This window comes from Tenrec ecaudatus, chromosome 1 (assembly GCF_050624435.1).
Source record: "Tenrec ecaudatus isolate mTenEca1 chromosome 1, mTenEca1.hap1, whole genome shotgun sequence".
In the NCBI taxonomy this organism is placed as follows: Eukaryota; Metazoa; Chordata; class Mammalia; order Afrosoricida; family Tenrecidae; genus Tenrec; species Tenrec ecaudatus.
In genome coordinates, this window is record NC_134530.1 from 100826148 (window position 1) to 100838432 (window position 12285).

A 12285-nucleotide genomic window follows, 5' to 3' on the forward strand; every position below is an offset into this window, starting at 1 on the left:
ACCTTTGTTATGTTTTCGTTCCCTATCCAGTTGTTCTCAACCTGTAGGTCATGGCCCCTTTGGAGGTCGAACAACTCTTTCACAGTGGTCGCCCGATTCATAATGGTAGTAAAATTAAAATTAGGAAGTAGCAACGAAAATAATTTCACGGTTGGGGTTGGTCATCACAACATAAACTATTAAACAATCGCAGCATTAGGAAGGATGAGAACCACTGCCTTAGGCCAATTCTGCCCACCTGCTGCTTGCTATGTAAGACTGCCCCTACCTAATGGCCCCAAGGGCATCTTCATTCTCTCCTCTCCCCACCTGGAGGGCAGCACTTTGTCCTCTTCCCTCTAAAGATTTGCACCTATGTTCCCCCAAACTTGACCATCCCCTTTCCCCTTTCCTGTTCTGCCCCTCCCATGAGTAAACTTCAGCCCTCTGAAAGGACCCCCTCCCTCTCCAGGGGACCTCACCCCAGATCCACAGTGCAGACAGCACTCCCTCCTCCCCTGATCATTTGACCCCAGCTGTTGTGAGGTGCACTCTGGCCAAGGGACCTACACAATACTTACCTGGAGCAAATAGTGTGTGGTTCTTTGGCACTAATCCAGCTTTTTAGCAGGCTGTCTGATTCCCGGCCAGAAGACTGGGTGACCTGCACACCTGAGTTTGTGTCTGATCTGCTGCTTGTTCCTGCTGCAGTGGACTCAGACAATCTTTGCGCTTTTGTGCTTGACTAACTTCACTCAGCATCTTCCAGATCCCTCCACAAGTTGAGGCGTTTTATGGTCTCCTTGCTGTTTTTTAATGATGAGTAGTATTCCATTTTGTGTATGTAACAGAGGTTTTTTGTTTTCATCCACTCTTCTATTGAGGGGAATTTGCCTACCCTGGGCTTCTTCCCTTACCATATAAAGTTGATAATTGGTTTTTCCATTTCTTTAAAGGATGATGCTGGAATTTGGTTCAGGATTGCATTGAATCTGTAGATTGCTTTAGGTAATATTGACATTTTCACAGTATTGACTCTTCTGATCCACAAACATGGAATATGCTTCAATTTGTGTAGGTCCCTTTGGTTTCTTATAGCAATGTTCTGTAATTTTCTTCATACAGGTCTCTGGGTTAGGTTTATTCCTATGTATTTCAGCTTTTGCATGGCTGTTGTGAATGGTACTGATTCCTTGAGAATTTTCCTGTATTCCCATCCCTGGTATATAGAAATCCAATCAATTTCTGCTTCTTAATCTTGTGTCTTGATACCCTGCTAAATTCCTCTATTGTTTCTAGCAATCCAATTATAGACCTCTTTGGAGTCTCGCTATTAAAATCATATCATCTTCAGATGATATGATCATCTTCACTTCTTTTTTTTAACATTGCAAAAGCTTTTCTTTAATTTCATTTTTGTACATGATTAAGTACATGTCTTTCCATATACCTGTTCTTTTCAATATTTAATAGAATAAACCATTTTGTGGTAATGGCTATAGATTTTTACAGATCAATCTTCTCAATAAAAAGGAATGTCAATATTTTATCAGGAAAGGATATGAAGAAATTAAATAGAAGCAAATTGTACAATTAAAAATCATTTAAACTCTAGCTAGATTACCATTAATATCTTTTTATTCAGACTTTTCTGGATATTCTAAATTGGAAGTATTGCCCTATAAAGTAATTTTTGAGTTATCAAAAACTGAATAAAATAAGCAAATTATATGAATGATGCCAAATAGTGGAGACTGCTGATGAATAAAAATTAATGGGCTGAGGAGCATCTACATTCAGTTGAGCTCAAATGGCCCCTAAGATATTCTTCATAAGAGTTTCCATTGCTATTCACCAACAGCCATGAATCCTTGAAGATTTTGTGCCACTTTATTAATCCCTTATCACTATGCCTTAACAAGACCTTGGCAAAGAAACATTTGTAATTTTGAAGAAAAGTTTCAGGAGGCCAACATGAAATAGTAGCACATTTGTTTGTTTTTTTTATTTTTTAAAACCAACATTAGGGACTCATACAACTCTTATCGCAATCCATACATACATCAATTGTATAAAGCGCATCTGTACATTCTTTGCCCTCATCATTTTCAAAGCATTTGCTCTCCACTTAAGCCCTTTGCATCAAGTCGTCTTCTTTGCCCAGTCATGCACCCTTGATATTTAGCCATTGCCCTGTGGCACTGGCTAGGACTTCCAGCACATTGCTGAATAGAAGTGCAGATAAGGGGCATCTTTGCTGGGTTTGCTTGTTCAGTGGAAATGCTTTCAGCTTTTCTCCATTGAATGAGTACAATAATGGCTATTTTTTATGTAGTTTTTATTGTCTTGAGGATTTTCCCTTCTAATCCTAACTTCTTGAAAGTCTTTATTAGGAATGGGTGTTGGGTGTTAGTAAATGCTTTTTTTGCATCAATTGATAAGATTATATGTTCTTGCCCTTTTTCTTGTTGATGTGGTAGATTTCATTAATTGTTGTTTGCAGATTTAACCCTACCCGCATCTCTGGTATGAATCCAACTTTGACATGATGTGTTACTTTTTTGTATATGTTGTTGGATTCTCATGGCCAAGATTTTTTTGAGGATTTTTGCCTCTATGTGTTCATCAGAGATATAGGTCTGTAATTCTCTGTCATTGTGGAGTTTTGGTCTGATTTTGGTATCAGGTTTTTGTTGGCTTCATGGAATGAGGTTGGGCATTTGCTCTCCCTTTCTATGTTCTGGAAAAAATTTGTGTAGGACTGGTGTTAGCTCTTCTTTGAATGTTTGGAGAATTCTCCTGTGAAGCCATTTGGACAGGGGCTTTTTTAGTTGAGAGTTTCATGATAAGTTTTCCTATTACTTCTTTCGTGTTATGGGTTTGTTCAAGTTCTTTTTTTATATATAATGGAATGAATGTTTGGGTTTTCTTTTGTTTAAATTTCAAATTATTTTTGGAGGTTGAGTGGGTTGGAAAAGGGAAACTGATTACAATTATCCACATGTGACCTCCTCCCTGGGAGAGGGACAGCAGAGAAGGGGGGGAAGGGAGACTCTGGATAGGGCAAGATATGACAAAATAACAATGTATAAATTACCAAGGGCACATGAGGGAAGGGGGAGCAGGGAGGGAGGGGGAAAAACAGGATCTGATGGAAAGGGCTTAAGTGGAGAGCAAATACTTTGAGAATGATTGGGGCAGGGAATGTGCAGATGTGCTTTATACAATTGTTGTATGTATATGCATGGATTGTGATAAGAGTTGTATGAGTCCCTAATAAAATGTAAAAGAAGAAAAGAGGAGGAAAAAAATGATTAGGGCAAAGAATGTACAGATGTGCTTTATACAATTGATGTATGTATATGTATGGCCTGTGATAAGAGTTGTATGAGCACCTAATAAAATGTTTTTAAAAAATCATTTTATTTGGGCCTCGTACATATATTCCACCATACTTTTCTAGACATTTACTTTATTTTGAGCCTTGGGAACAGTTCCTCTTTATTTCCCCTCTTTCCTCACTGACCCCCACACCTCGTGGCCCCTTGAAAGATTGTAGATTGTTAATTATTTTCAAATCTCACACTGACCGCTGTCTCCCCCTCTGGTTTCTGTTGTTCTTCCCCTGGATAGGGATGTTTGGTAATGTGCCATTCATTGTGATTGGTACCCCGTTCCCTCTCCACCTCTTCCCCACCTTCCCCCCTACCCTTTTGCTATCTCTATTCCCATTCCTGTTCCTGAATTCCATGTGATGTGAGTTTTATCTCTTGCCTATGCCTATGTCCATGTTCCCATCTAGATAGGGAAGAGGCATTGGGGTCATGATAGCAGAGGGGTGAGGAGGCCTCAAGAGGTATATCGTGTGACCCATTAGTGCTCTACTGCACATTGATTGAGCCAACCTCTCCCTGCGATCCCTCTGGGGGGGGGGGATATTCCATTGTCCACAGATGGGCTTTGGGTCTCTGCCCCAACCCCCCTTCATTCTCACCAATGCATTTTTGTTGGTTTACTGTTTGTTGTCAGTCTTCTGATGCCCATTGCCTGGTCTTGATGACACCTCACAATCAAGATGTGGTGTGCTTCTTCCATGTGGGCTTGTTGCTTCACTGTTAGATGGCTGCTTGCTTACTTCAAGTCTTTAAAACCCCAGACACTATATCTTTTAATAGCTGGAAACTATCTTCTGTCTTAACCACATCTGCTTATGCACCCATTTTGTCTTCAGCGACTGTGTGTGTGTTGGGGGGCGGGGGGGTGGTGTTGTGAGCATCACAGAATGCAGACTTGTTAGAACAGAATGTTCTTGTATTGAGGGAAGGTATGAACCAAGGCTCAAAGCCCACCTGCAGCTTCACTGTATTGCCTTATAAAATATGTACACAGACTAATACCACTATTGTTATGGATAAATGTATTTGCATAAGTTGACACCTCTGTTAATCTCCCTATCTATGCCTTTGCCTCCTAGAGCTTGCCTCTGTTTCCTTTTGCCTCCTCCTGCCCCATCATTACTTTCCCCCTTCTTCCACCTCTTAGTGCTTCCACTTCACTAGCTTTGTGTTGCTCTAATACTCACAGGATCTCTACCTTCTCCTAGATACTAGCTCCACTTCCCTCATTGTTCCCCTGTCCATGATGCCATCCACTCACTACACCCTTCTCCCCACCTCCTTCTTCCCCCTACACCTTCTGTGGCCATTGGCCCCATTACCTTCTCCCCAGGCTTCTCTCCCATGATCCAACCCATATAATTATGCAAACCATCCATGTCCTCATCTGAGCAGTAAGAAAACATACAGTGGAAGAAAGAAAAGGAAAAAGGAAAGAGCGAGATTAAAAAGAATAAAAAGAAGAAGGAGAAGAAGAAGACAAAGAAGAAGAAAGAAAGAAAGAAAGAAAGAAAGAAAGAAAGAAAGAAAGAAAGAAAGAAAGAAAGAGAGACCCTACATAGGTCCAGGTCTTTATGCTGGTCCAATGAGACCCTCCCCACTGGTCTTTAGGAAGATCCGGGACCTGCCCCTCCTCTCCTGAAGTCCATTGTTGGGGCTCCTCAGGGGTTCTGTGGCTCAACTGTACTCCAATTGCTGATCTGTTATGCTCCATTCCTACACTGTCTCCCCACCATGTATCTCCATTATTGTCCCCTGTCTCTAAATGTCCAGTTAGGGGACAACATGTCTTGAACTCTTTGTAATCCCACAGTCCTCTCTGTGCCTCAACAACTCCTTGCAGGGACCTCACCCTCTGGGCTTGGTGTGCCCGTATGGAGTCTAGGCCGACTGCCTCTTTCTCTTGTTCCTTCTTGGTGTGCTTCCATCTGGGTATGGTAGGTCGTCGGTTCCTTTCCCCTACCAGAATGTCTAGTGTCATTCTCTGCAACCACACTTCCAGGGCAGGGGTCGGTCAGACTGGTTCTGGTTGGGGCTTGCCCTAGTGTCCCTACAGCCTTTTCATGCATTCCTCTACATTTTACGTTTCGTGTGCCGTGGTGGGGTCTGTGTGCATGTTCCAATTCTGTGGAGATATAGCCAATACCCTCCCCCTGGTGGGTTAGTGCTCTGTTCCCCCCATGTCACCATCTCAGCTTCTCCCACCCCTATTTTCCTTCCTCCTTTACCTTCTTTATGTTGAATTTACCTATACATCCCTGGGTTTAGTCTGACCTCCCCCCGACTGCTTGGCTTCCACCTGTGTATTGTGAGATAAGTGTCTTTTCTTCTATTCCTGCTGTGCTGATTGTACTTACCTCAGGGGACTCATGTTATACTTGTCCTTTTGAGATTGGCTGACCTTGCTTAACATAATTCCATCCAACCCTTCCCATGAAACATATTTCGTGAGATTGTCCTTGCTTTTTAGTGCTGCATAGTACTCCATTGTGTGTATGTGCCAAAATTTACTAAACCACTTGTCTACTGATGGAAATGTAGGTTGTTTCCACCTCTTTGTGATTGTGAATTGCACTGCAATAAACATTGGAGCACAGATGACTGATTGTGTTTTATATTTTTGCCTTCTCTGGGTATATGCCCAGTAGAGGGATGCCTGGGTCATAAGTTAGATCGATTTCCATTTTCTTTAAATATCACCAGATCACTTTCCATAGTGACTTTACATATCTACATGACCACCAGCAGTGGGGGAGAGTTCCTATTTCACCACATCTCCTCCAACATTAGTTGGTCTCTGATTTTCTGATTTGGGCTAACCTCAGGGGTGTTAGATGGTATCACATGGTTGTTTTAATTTGCATTTCTCTTGTGGCTAATTAACAGGAACACTTTCTCATGTGTTTGTTGGCCATACGGGTCTCCTCCCTAGTGAAATTTCTTTTTAGTTCTTTCGCCCACTTCCTTAGAAGGTTGACTGATTTCCTCTCTTTGCAGATCACGAAGGTATTGTAGATTTTAGTAATATGCCCTTTGTCTGATGTGTCAGTGCTAAAAATTCTCTCCCAGTCTGTGGGTTGCCTTCTTACCCTCTTGGTGAAGTCTTTCAAGGCACGCAGATGTTTTATTCTTATTAAATCCCATTTGTCAATCCAGATTACCTGTGTGTGTATTCTTCCCTATTACAGTAGCTATGAATTCCCTGGGCCAATGATCTTAGGCTAGCCTTCCTTGATGGCCCTGATGATTTGGGGTTTTCCTTCTACGTCTGTGACCCACCTTAAGTTTGTTCTTGTGCATGCGGTGAGGTAAACATCTTTTTTCATTTTTATACATGTGAATATCCATTGTTTCCAGCACTATTTCTTAAAAGAGGCATCTGCTTCCCACCTGATGTCTTTGGGATGCTTATTGAAGATCAGTTGTCTATATGCTGATGGTTTTACTTCTGGGCTTTCTATTCTTTTCCACTGGTCTGAGTATCTGTCATTATGCCATTGCCACACTGCTTTGACCAGTGTGGTTGTGTTGTAGGTGCTAAAATCAGGTAAATCAAGTCATCTGACTTTGTCCTTCTTGAGGAGTTCTCTGCTAATTCTGGGTTTCTTCCCTCTCCATAGGAAATTGGTGATCAGTTTTTCTAATTCTTTTGCATTATCACTGTGATGCAGTCCCCCTAGAAACGAGCCCCAACCAACTAACCAACTTAAAAAAAAGACCTCCTCCCTACAGAAAAAAAGGCCCTCCTTAACCACACGAAATGCCCTACTAACTTCAAAATAATAATAAAGTAAAAGACCTCCTAACTTTAACAACAACAACAAAAATCCTACCTTGTTCTTACTTTGGTCCTCAGGCAGCAGCAGGCTCTGCACAGGCAAGCTCTGATTCATCTGATCACACCTAGACTGAGAGGAGGAGTCCAGAGACAGAGAAGGGGGGCAGTCGAGTGTGGTGCACATTCGACACTTGCTCACTGTGGCCTGGGATGGGTCAGCTGCTAAGCAGGACAGGCAGCGGTGGCAAAAACACCCAGCGGGTCGGATAAATGTCCTCAGCGGACCACATGTGGCCTGCGGGCCATAGTTTGAGGACCCTTGCCTTACAGAGACATTTCTAACAAGAAGCTACTCTGGGAGCCGGAGGAGCCAGGGGGAGACCTCTGCCATCACTGAGATGTTTATACCACTTCTGGGTCACAAGACATCCCACCCACTGGCCTGTGAACTTCCTGCACTCGGTGTCATTGCATGTGTTTTGTGAGTCTGAAGAGGAATTTGTAGATTGGTATCAGACATATGGACTAATATCGGATTTATGGACTTGATCTGGACTTGTCTGAGATGTTTTCTCGATATTCAATTGCTCTTGTATATAAAGCTCTTTCCTATACACAAATGAGTGTCCATGAATTTGTTTCTCTGGTCTACCTGGACAAACACACTATGGCTTAAATATTGCTATTAACTTTCTTGAATTATTTAATATGCTTTTAATGTCATCACTTAAGGTATTCATTTTAGACATTGTATTTTCCACTTCAGAAATTTGACTTGATTTTTAAAAATATTTTCTGTGTGTATACTGAATCCTGTGAATATTTAGAGTACAATTATTAGAATTCAGATATTCTCTACTAATTTTAATCCCTGGGTTAGTTCTGCATCTATTCTAACTGAATTGCTCCCCATTATTATGGGTTTAGGTAAAATATAAATTATCTAAAAGGAAATTGAATGCATAAAAATCAATATTCCAGACATTAGTGAGCCGTGCTGAGTAGACTAGCATGGAAATATACAGAATAAGATAAACGCTAAATGGAAAGAAGTAATGAAGAAACTCAGCATCATCTGTCACTGTCAGATTGGGGCCATCTGTAGAACAGACTATCAGTTGTTCCTGCACACGTTTCTGTCAATGTGAAAGAAAATGAAACCAAGTCCACAAGAGCCAAAAAACAAGCTGAAGTGTATCTTGCCTGGATTGAACTTCATCTCAAGAATAGGCTGGACACATTGAACACTTATAACTGAAGACCAGAGGAGTTGTTATTGACATCAAAGATATCATACATGAAAAAGAAGAAAAGTCCATTAAAATGATAGGAAATAAAGAAGAGACCAAAATGTAAATGTATATGTCAGCCCAAAGACTGTGCCCATGTCCTGTAATGATTAGCTTTAATTAATAACCACTCCAGGTGGAGCAGAGAAAAGCATCATTCATTTATTTTAGAAAGTTAGTTAATAGAACCAATTTTTGAGTGGGCACTTTATTCAATCTAGTGTGCACACAACATAGATACTAATTTCTCAAATACTATTAATCATATATTATATACACATGAGTTATAATTCTTAAAATATTTGACAGACTACAAAAGCCATCACATTATAGTGAGTGTGTAAAGCACAGTGAGACTATTTCAAAAGGGAGCCCTGTTGGCAAAATGGATCAGCATCGGTCTTCAATCTGCATGGTTGACAATTCAAAACCATCATCAGCTATCAGGGGAAACCGGCTGGGAGTTCTTCTCCAGAAAACAGTTTCAGTCTCAGAAACCGACAGAGGGTCACTATGAGTCACCAATGACTCGATGGTAGTGTGTGTGGCTTTGGTTTTTTAAAATTCATTGTCTTGTTTTCTGCTTTCTAGATGATTGTCCCTTATCAATTTATACAATGACCATGAAGCTGGAGGTGTCAGTTTGACCCACAGCAAGATTCAAATTTAACATTCCAAACTCTTATTTGTTCCAATGGAACACAGCTATGCATAAAATGTTAAATATATGAACTACTAGAAAATTATTTTACTTAGCATGACTGACTCATATAAAAGTAGCTGCAATTTTGGTCACAAGATATTGTCACAACTCATGGACACAAGAAAAGACTCATAAGCTTGCTTTGGGATATAGAATAAATAGTTAAAACACCAGGGGAAATGATGAAGTACAAGATGTGGACAGGGTATATAAATAGCAGCTTGGGAAGACAAAGCAGTATTACAAAATGGGCAAAAAAATATGAAAAGAAGAGAGAAAGAAAACGAAACCACTGTACCAGAAAGCATTTGTAGACGTTCACCCACTTCATGTGTTGGAACATGATTAATGACCAATGGTAATAAAGGAAGAAGTCCAAGCTGCACTGAAGGTACTGAGAAGAAGTAAGGTTCTAGGAATTGGCAGCAGGCCAATGGGAATGTTTCAGAAACTGATGCAGCAGTGAAGACTACATTCTAATCTGGGCCATGAAATTTAGAAGACAGTTACTTAGTCAATTGCCTGAAATATCTATTTTTGCGCCCATCCCATTAAAAGCTGATCCAACAGAACCTAGAAAGTATTGAAAATGATCACTAGTACTTCAAACATATAAAATTTTGCTGATAAAAATTTTAAAGCGATCCAACATTACATAAGCAGGGGACTTCAGAAATTCAAATCAGATTCACAAGAGGATGTGAAATAAGAGATATCAAATAAGGGGAATCATAGCTGACACCAGACAGGATCTTGGCTGAAAGCAGAGAATTCCAGAGATGCTTATCTGTGTCTCAGTGACCTTGCAAAGACACTCAGAAGTTATTTTGAAAACGCTTATTGAGTAGTTATATACGTACTTATCGCTCTCTCTCTCTCTCTCTCTCTCACTCTCACTCTCACACTCTTTCTCTCTTTGAGATGAAGACGCAAAGGGATAGCTCAGGATTAAAGAAATATAAGAAGTAAGAGTTCTTGGAATCACAATTTCCTAATATGAATACCATATTCCATTTTGTTGTTTTATACTGTCCAGTCTATTTTAACTAATGGAAATAAATATAAATTATGTCTTATGGACATAATTCTTGAAAATGTGGACATTAGGTGGAAAGGAGGAGGCCCCTTTATGAGATGAAATGACACGTTAGCTGCCACAATGGTCCTCGCACATAGCAATGACTTTGCTGTTGATGCAGGGACGGACAGTGTTTGTGTTGTACATAAGGTCTCTGTGAACTGGACATGGCTCTATAGCACTCAATCATATATGTAATATATACTAACATATGCACTAAATGAAAAAATGGTGTATATTGAAATTCACAGTTAGTAGTTTTAACTGTTCATTTGCATCGTTTGATATTGTCAGGAGAGACCAGTCCCTGGAGATGGACATCATGTTGGTAAAGTCGAGGAGCGGTGAAAAAGAGGAAGCCCCGGATGGGATGGAGGTGGCACAGTGACTGCCCCATGTGCTCAGGCACAGGAGCTTTCGTGAAGGTGGCAAAGGACCACGCAGTGTTTTGTTCTGTTGTGCATAGGGTTACTATGGTTTGGAGACAACTCAATGGCACCCAACAACAACAACACTCATTTGTATTTATCTCAAGATTTTGCTAAACTTCTTTTATTATAGTAAGTGCTGTTTAGTAGGCTTTTTCCCTTAAGAATTATATTTTTAAATACTCACAGATGAATGCTACTGGCAATGACTTCTCTTTCAACTTCTTGTGCTGGGGTAGAGTATGAATACTTTATCAGTTGTAGATTGATTGGCTTGTAGACATGTGCCTGCATTTCCTGTTGAAAACATTATGTCACCCAGAAATCTATTTGCTAGCTAGAGGCAGTTTGACATGTGCACATCTCTCCCTGCCTGCAGTAATGAGCAGCACCAGCTGTAGACAGGTGAAATGCGGCATCACAAAAGCAGAATGTGGACATGAACATTCAAAGGCAAATATAACATCCACATCTCTGACTTCTATTAACAAATAATGTCAACAACCAGTTCAATTATTTTGTTCAAATTGAAAATACAAAATAAATAACTACTTAAAATACGGTCTTATTTGGAGAAACAATATTGTTTATAACTGAAAAACTGATGGTAAGTGTCAGATTTTGACAGAATACTTTCCAATACATCTCTTCAAATGTGAAATCTAATCATGCTCACCCTTTCCCATTCCGTTTAATCCCTCTTCCGAATACACCCTCTTCCCACTGGGTTATAATGGAAACCGAGTTCATGGCAGCACTCAGGCCTCTCTAAGCTCCCTCGCCTCTCGTTAGTTGGGCCTAGCTTTGTCAGATTCTACCCCTTCAATTCTCTCTTGTGGTTCAAGTGAACTTCAGACATCTATTGATATAAAAAATGTAAAGAAAATAGCAGGGTAATTTCTTCCCAAAGGAAATACACTGCAGTTTAATAATATATTGGGAGCATGTGGCCAGGTCAGCCTGTTCTTTATCCTCTGGGCTAGGCTATTTTTCATAGATGTCAGCAGAAATAAAACTGAATTCTATATAGAATCATTCACTTACCCTTTGCAAGTTTCTATTTTAAAAAAACTGTAAAGGGAATTCTTCTACATTTTCTCTTCATTTGACTTACATTTGCTTAAGATTCACTTAATAGAGATTGGGCATATAATGGAAAATATTTTGAAGGGTACTGGTATGCATTTCTATGTGAACTAATAGAATGTTGCTTATAACAATTAAAAGTGTAGCAAAAATATAATGTGTACATCTCTTTGTGGGTCAATGAAATAACTTCTACAAAACATGTAAAGCACCTGTCTATGTATGCTGTAAAATGAAGAATTCTGTCATTAGCTGTCTCTGCACTCTCACAGTTGAGATGTTGTCAAGGGTTTCCTTTTTTATTGGCTCCATGGTCAATGCCCATGGAAACAACTATGAAGAAATCAAACTATACATTGCAGTGGGCAAATATGATTTAGAAGACATCTTTGAAGTATCGAAGAGCAAGGATTGCACTTTGAAGTGTAAAGTGTGACTAATCCAAACCATGTGTTTGAGTCCAGGTTGATTAAAGAAAAAAATTCATAGACATTTATATGTGTATAAGAATTTTATATAAAAGAACAAGTGTATATTGAGAAAACATCC